Source organism: Arachis duranensis, chromosome 1 (assembly GCF_000817695.3).
Source record: "Arachis duranensis cultivar V14167 chromosome 1, aradu.V14167.gnm2.J7QH, whole genome shotgun sequence".
NCBI lineage: Eukaryota > Viridiplantae > Streptophyta > Magnoliopsida > Fabales > Fabaceae > Arachis > Arachis duranensis.
In genome coordinates this window covers 70990186-70998014 of record NC_029772.3, presented here as the reverse complement: position 1 = coordinate 70998014, position 7829 = coordinate 70990186, and the positions used below count along the sequence as shown (strand labels likewise).

The 7829-nt window shown below is 39.2% G+C and overlaps 1 non-coding gene across 1 annotated transcript; it reads left to right on the top strand.

Moving 5' to 3' along the window:
* Nucleotides 1–2804: 2804 nt before the first annotated feature.
* LOC127743056 (small nucleolar RNA R71) lies at nt 2805–2913 on the top strand. The gene has a single exon (XR_008004370.1). It is a non-coding gene; the product is annotated as a small nucleolar RNA R71 (small nucleolar RNA).
* Nucleotides 2914–7829: the final 4916 nt, after the last annotated feature.

Below are 7829 nucleotides of genomic sequence, written 5' to 3'. Positions count from 1 at the left end.
AAGGAATTAGGAAGCGTCCAGGATCCAGAAGCTTCTGAGGTAGCTTCTGTTGTACCAAAGCATTGAATTGTTTGGTGAGCACTGGAGGTTCTTCCTCCAAAGGTTTTATACCAAATAACTTAGCATTCAGCTTTATGAGAAATCCTAGGTACCGAGCAACTTGCTCTTCCCTAGTGTCCTCATCCTCATCAGAGGATGAGTATTTATCAGAACATATGCACTAAAGGAGTGCATGCAAGGGAACCTCTATGGTCTCTACATGAGCCTTGGCTTCCTTTAATTTTTGGATATAGACTTTTTTGGTGGGTGTGCCATTACTAGCATTCAACGCCAGTTCTGGTGGATCTTTGGGTGTTGAACGCCCATCATGCATTCCTTCACTGGCGTTCAACGCCAGTTCGTTTGCCAAGTTAGGAGTTGAATTCCCAGTAAGATATTCTTTACTGGTGTTCAATGCCAGATTCCCTTCCAGTTTGGGCGTTGAACGCCTAGTGAAGGCTTCCTCACTGGCTGATAAACCACTATTTTATAGTTTATATTGTGTTTAATTGTGTGGTTTTGTCGTGATCCTTACCCACTTATTCATCAATTTAGCATGCATTTAGATTTCCTTCCTGAATTTATTACATGTTTGAAAATTGCTTCTCAGAGACTTTAATTATTTAATTTTAATTCTCCTTTATTCCATTCGATGCCGTAATTTGTGTGTCAAGCGTTTCAGGCTTTATAGGGCATAAATGAGACGGAGATTGGAGAGGAAGCTAGCAAAAATGGAAGGAACACAAGAGTTTGAGGAGATAACCAGCGAAAAGTGACGCGGTCGCATGGCTCACGTGACCGCGCGAAGGAGCGCAAATCGCAGTGACGCGGCCGCATGGCTTGCGTGGCCGCGCGGATTGGAAAGCACAAGCAACGCGGTAGCGTGGACGACGCGAACGCGTGAAGAGGAAAAGCGCCAGCGAGGCGTTCGCATGGACGACGCGATCGCGTGACATGCGCGATCTGCATAAACTGCAGAATCTGAATCCAGCGATTTTGGACCCTATTTCGGCCCAGTTTTTGGCCCGGAACAGCAGACCAGAGTTAGAGAATATGCAGAAACAACAGAGAAAACATTCATTAAGTAGTTTAGATCTATTTTTTGACTCTCTTAGTTTTTTTTTCTCTCTCTAGTTTTAAGAATTTTAATTTTCAATTGATCTTAGCATTGGAACATTGAGAAGAGTTATTTTCCTCATCAAGATTTCATCACTCTAGTTTGTTCTCTTAACTTGGTTTTATTCTTCCATGTTCTTTGTTATGTTCAATTTTGTCATTCAGATATTTTTATGATTAATTAATGCAAGGATTATTTCTTTTTAATTTAAATTCCATTCCAATAATCATGTCTTCTTTTAATTCCCTTTCATGTGCCATGGATTCTTTATTTACAATGCGTGAGTAGTTTCATTACTTGATGGGGAGTTGATTAAAAGGAACTCTTGAGTTGGAAGGATTGAAAGAAAAATTTGTAATTGGGTTAAATGTTGGATTGCTATCCTGTCACCGACGCCAATCCCTTTGAACTAAGTGGGTTGCAACTTGTGAACAGATCTGGCATTTCTACTTGTTTGACTTTCTCTTACCTAGTAAGGGATAACCAAACAGAACAACTATTAATTATAAATTAATCTTACAATCACACCATCAATGATAGAGATTCTAACCAATCAATTCCCAGTCAAGGCCTCTTATTTTTATTATTTAGAATTCCTCAATTTAAATCCCAATTTACTTAGCTCAACTCTTTTTGGAATATCTGATTAATAAAACAGCACATTTTTCTACAACTCGTTGGGAGACGACCTGGGACTTAAAACTCCCAGTAATTTTAATTTAAACTTTCAGTGACATATTTCTAAATTGATAGGCAAATTTTCGGTGAGTTAAGAACTATACTTGCAACGTAACCATTTTAATAAATTTTTAATTCACCAGCTTCTGCACTCCATCACTGGCCTTCAATGCTATATGAGTTTCTCCAGATTCGGCCTCATCCTCGGTGATGATGGCCTTGCACTCTTCTCTTGGGTTTACTTCAGTGTTACTAGGAAGAGTGTCAGGAGGAGTCTCAGGGATTCTCTTACTCATTTGACCAACTTATACCTCCAAATTTTTGGTGGATGACCTTGTTTCAGTTATGAAATTATGAGTGGTTTTAGAAAGGTTGGAGACTATAGTTACTAAGCCAAAAAGGCTCTGCTTGGAAGTCTCCATATTCCCTTGAGAAGATGGGAATGGTGGCCTGTTGTTAAACCTATTCTGGGTTCTACCACCTTGATTATTATTGAAGCCTTGCTGAGGCTTCTGTTTATCCTTCCATGAAAGGTTAGGATGGTTCCTCCATGAGAGATTGTAAGTGTTTCCATAGGGTTCTCCCATTTAATTCACCTCTTCCATGGTGGGTTGGTCAGGATCATAAGCTTCTACTTCAGAGGAAACTTCTTGAGTGCTGCCAGTTGCAACTTGCATTCCAGTCAAATGCTGAGAGATCATATTGACCTGTTGGGTTAAGATCTTATTCTGAGCCAATATGGCATTCAGAGTGTCAACATCAAAAACTCATTTCTTTTGAGGGACCCCATTGTTCACAGGGTTTCTTTCAAAAGTGTACATGAATTGGTTGTTTGCAACTATCTCAGTGAGTTCTCTTACTTCTGCAGGCATTTTCTTTAAGTGGAGTGATCCACCTGCAGAGCTGTCCAATGATATTTTGGACATCTCAGATAGACCATCATTGAAGATACCTAAGATAGACCATTCTGAGAGCATGTCAGGAGGACATCTCTTGATCAGTTGCTTGTATCTCTCCCATGCTTCATAGAGGGATTCACCTTCTCTTTGTGTGAATGTTTGAACTTCCACTCTGATTTTGCTCATCTTTTGAGGAGGAAAAAACTTGGCCAAGAAAGCATTGACCAACTTTTCCCGAGAGTCTAAGCTTTCTTTAGGTTGATAATCCAACCATATTTTAGCTTTGTCTCTAACTAGACCTCAGAATCTACTCCATTGGTCTTGACAGTGTCACAGATTTGCAAGAATTCTGCCAAGAATTGTTGTGGATCTTCCTATGGAAGTCCATAAAACTTGCAATTCTGTTGCAGAAGAGAGACTAACTGAGACTTAAGCTCAAAGTTGTTAGCTCTAATGGAAAGTATGGAGATACTTCTTCCATAGAAATCAGAGGTTGGTATAGTGTAGTCACCAAGAACCTTTCTTGCATCTCCATTATTAGCATTGTCTACCATGTCTTTAGCTTCTTGTTCAAAATTTTCTGAGAGGTTTCTTCTTGAGTGATGTACTTTAGCTTGTTGTAAGCGCCTCCTTAGAGTTTTCTCAAGTTCAGGATCAGGTTTAAAGAGAAGCTCTTTATCTCTGTTGCTAGTCAGAAAACATGAAAAAGAAGACAAGAAAGAAGAAGAATGAGAGCTCTATATTCAAGAACAGAGGACTCCCTCTGAGACGTGAAAAAGAAAGAAAAGAAGAATGAAGATAGAGAAAAGAGAGAAAGAATTCGGCCATGAAGAGAGAAAAATTCGAAAATTATAAGTAAAGAAATAAAATATTGTTGTTTTAATTTTTATTTATTAATTAAATTCAAAAATAAAACTAATTAACTAATAAGATTTGAAAATTAAATAATGAATTTTTGAAAAAGAAGAGAGAGAAATAGAGAAGATATTTTCAAAAATTAGAAGAGAAGAATTAGATAGGAAGTTTTGAAAAAGAAGAAAGAGAAAACAAGTAACTAATTAAGAAAGAACTGAAATTAAGATAAGATAGAAGATTAGAAAAGATTTGAATTTAAAATTTAAAATTAGAAAAGATAAGATAGAAATTGAGAAGATTTGAAAAGGATTTAATTTTGAAAACTGAAATTAGAAAAGATAAGATAAGAATTTGAAAAGATTTGAATTTTGAAATTTAAAACTAAGATAAGATAAGATAAGATAATGATTTTGAAATTAAAATTTGAATTTTTTTATGATTTTTTAAAATTAAAGTAAAAAGATAGAAAAGATATTTAATTTTTTTTATTTTTGAATTTAAGGAAGAAAGAGAAAAATAACAAAAAGAAACTAAACTTAACATTTTTAGATCTAAGACACCTAGAATTCAAAAATTGCAAAGAAAAACACAAAGAGACACCAAATTTAAAAATTTTAAGATCAAAAGAAGAAGAAAAACAAGAACACTTTGAAGATCAAGAAGAACACTAAGAACAAAACTTAAAGAATTCAAAGAAAACAAGAACATGCAAAGGACACCAAACTTAAACATTTTGAAAACCAAAAATACCAATTTCAAAAACTTTTAAAAGAAAAGACACAAGAAGATACCAAACTTAAAGATTGACATAAGATTCAAACAAAAGACACTATTTTTGAAAATTTTTGGAAAAAAAAGACTCAAGGAATTCGAACTCCAACAAGAACAAGAACAAAAGCCTCAAACAAAAGATAAAGATTAATAGAGAAAGAAAAGATTTTTGATTTTTTTTTGAAAAAAGAAAATAAAAGACTTAAAAAAAATTAAAGACAATACTTAATCTAAGCAACAAGATAATCCGTTAGTTGTCCAAACTCAAACAATCCCCAGCAACAATGCCAAAAACTTGGTACGCGGAATTAAACTTTGCACAACAGAACCAGCAAGTGCACTGGGTCGTCCAAGTAATACCTGAGTGAGTCAGGATCGATCCCACGAGGATTGTAATTTGAAGCAAGCTATGGTTATCTTGTAGATCTTAGTTAGGCGGATGGAAAAAGTTGGTTGGTTGTTTAAAGCGCATAAAAGAAAAATAAAGAAAACGTTACTCAATTGATGGTGAAAGCAATGGTAAGAAGATGGTTAAGGCTTCGAAGATGCTTTATTCTTCTGGATCAAATCTGTTTTACTGTCTCCTCCAACTGTAAATGATTTCTTTGATCGCAGGCTATATGTGATCAACGCCTTTCTTGAGAGGTCGCCATTACTCCTCCAGATCTAAACCCCAAGGTTAGTGCGGATTCAGTCTGGTTGAGGGTGAAGCTCTTGCAGTCCATTCCCCTTAGTAATCCTACTCAAAATGCCACAGACAAGGTCAAATCTTTCAGATCAAAGAATGCTGCACCTTTGGTTCTTGCCTCTACCACAAAAACTCTAATCTCTCCATACCTTGGCTAAACTGGTGTCTCGAGAAGACCCCAACGAAGTCGTGGATTAGCTGTCTAAGATGTATAATCAAGCAAGTGGTTCATCATTGTCCGATGAATGACTCACTTTGAACCCATGTAGAATGAGATAACCTTGTGCCGGTTCAACTCATTTATAAGTATGAAGAACGAAGATAAATTTTAGAATACAGAATCAAACATGGATTGTAAATAAAATAGTAATACTTTATTAATCCATAAAACTCAACAGAGCTCCTCCCCTCAACCTAGGAGGTTTAGAGACTCATAATGATAGAAAATACAATGTGGAATTCAAAAATTTGCTAGAAGTCTCAAATAAGTGTTAATGTTCTCAAATAAATACTAAACTAATGACCATGGATTACATAAGAATGGTAAAACAGTCTTTTAGTGCTAAAATCCACATCTGGGGCCCACTTGGTGAGTGTTTGGGGTGAGCTTGATTGAGATCCATGTGCTAGGAGGCCTCTAGGGCGTTGAACGTTGGGTAGGGGGTCCTTTTTGGGCGTTGGACGCTGGTTTCTTCTCCCTTGGGCGTTGGAAGCAAGAATAGGGCTTGAAGCTGGCGTTGAACGCCAGTTTTGGGCCTTTAATTTTGAAGCAGAGTATAAACTATTATATATTGCTAGAAAGTCCTGGATGTTAGCTTTCCATAGCCACTGAGAATGTTCCATTTGGACGTCTATAGCTCATATAAAGCTCTTTCGTATGCAAGGAGATCAGATCTTGACAGCATCTGCAGTGCTTTCTCTACCTCTGAATCAGACTTTTGCTCCACCTCCTCAATTTCAGCTAGAAAATATCTGAAATTGCATAAAATCACACAAACTCAAAGTAGGATCCAAAAATGTGAATTTTGCACTAAAACCTATGAAAACTTAATAAAACTTAAACAGACGTACGAAAAACAATATGAAAATGATGTCAAAAAGCGTATAAAATATCCGCTCATCAATGATGCATGAGATTTATTTTCTCAAACGATCCATCTTTTGAGGAGGAAAGAACTTCTTAGGGAACTCCTTGCGCAACAAATCCCAATTAGTTATCACTTCATCATATTGGATGTAAAACCATTCTTTTGCTTTTCCCCCAAAGAGAAAGGGAAAGCAAAAACCATTACGGCTATCTCATCCGAGCCATGCCTTCTTGTGGTTGAGCACTGATGACTTGCATCATCTACCATTTTTTTGTCTAAAAAGGGCCATAAAAGAGCATAATCTCATTTGATCATTGCAATTCATGAACTAATTGATGAATATTATGGTACATTGCTTTGAAATGTGTTTATGCTGAATTTCAGGTGAAAAGAGCAATAAAAAGGGAAGAAAACAACAAAATAGAACTGAGCATGTGAAACTGGTGTGCCACTTAGAGTAAACGCCATGAACATACATGGGCGTGGCACACCAGGAGTTGGGCGTGGCACGCCAGTTTTGAATTCAAGAGAAGCATGATTGAGTCTTTCACATGAGCGTGCCATGCCAGGAGCTAGGCGTGGCACACTAGTACAATTTTCCAGAGAGCAATGATGAATGCCACAACAAGGGCGTGGCACGCCAAGACCATTTTTTATTATGGGCGTGCCACTTAAACCATGGGGCGTCGCACGCCAGTTCATCAATCCAAAGGTCCAAGCACTTGGGCGTGCCACTTGGTATCGAAGGCGTGGCACGCCAAGCTCTCATCATCACTTGGGCGTGCCACTTGAGGACCCAGGCGTGGCACGCCAAACTTAAAGAGGGCCATCTTAAAGTGGGCGTGCCAATTGAGCATTATGGCGTGGCACACCAGTACAAGCTTCCAGAGACGAGGTTGAAGGTCCAAGCACATTGGCGTGCCACTTGAGATCGAAGGCGTGGCACGCCAAGCTCTCATGCTCACTTAGGCGTGCCACTTTAGTACCCAGGCATGGCACGCCAATGATTAAAGAAGGCAAAGTCAAGTTGGGCGTGCCACTTGAGATCGAAGGCGTGGCACACCAAGCTCTCATCTTCACTTAGGCGTGTCACTTGAGTACCAAGGTGTGGCACGCCAACTCTCATTGTTTATCTGGGCGTGCCACTTGAATGCTGGCCGTGGCATGCCAACTACTGGAACGAAGAGGAACTATGGGCGTGGCACGCCAGACCCTGGGCGTGGCACGCCAGTTATATTTTCCAGAAAGGGAGATAGGAGGCCAACCATATGGGCGTGCCACTTGGTGTCGAAGGCGTGGCATGCCAGTTATCATCTCTCACTTGGGTATGCCACTTGAGTCTTAGGCGCGGCACACCAGCGTCACCAATCAACAAGAAGAAGACATGGGCATGCCACTTGAGTTTTGGGCGTGGCATGCCAACGAAGGAACCAAGCACACAGATGGGCGTGCCACGCTAGTTCAACTTTCCAGAAACAATGAGAAGAAGAAGAAGGCCTGAGGCGTGGCACGCCAGGCTAACCAAGGTTTAAAAAAAGGCCTGGGCGTGCCACTTGAGCTCCAAGGCGTGGCACGCCAGGAATGCCAATGTTAGGGGTGTGCCACTTGAAGAGTTGGGCGTGGCGCGCCAAGCCAAAATTGGAATTGGGCGTGGCACACCACTAAAGCGCCAGTCATAAGCCAGCCACTGGAGG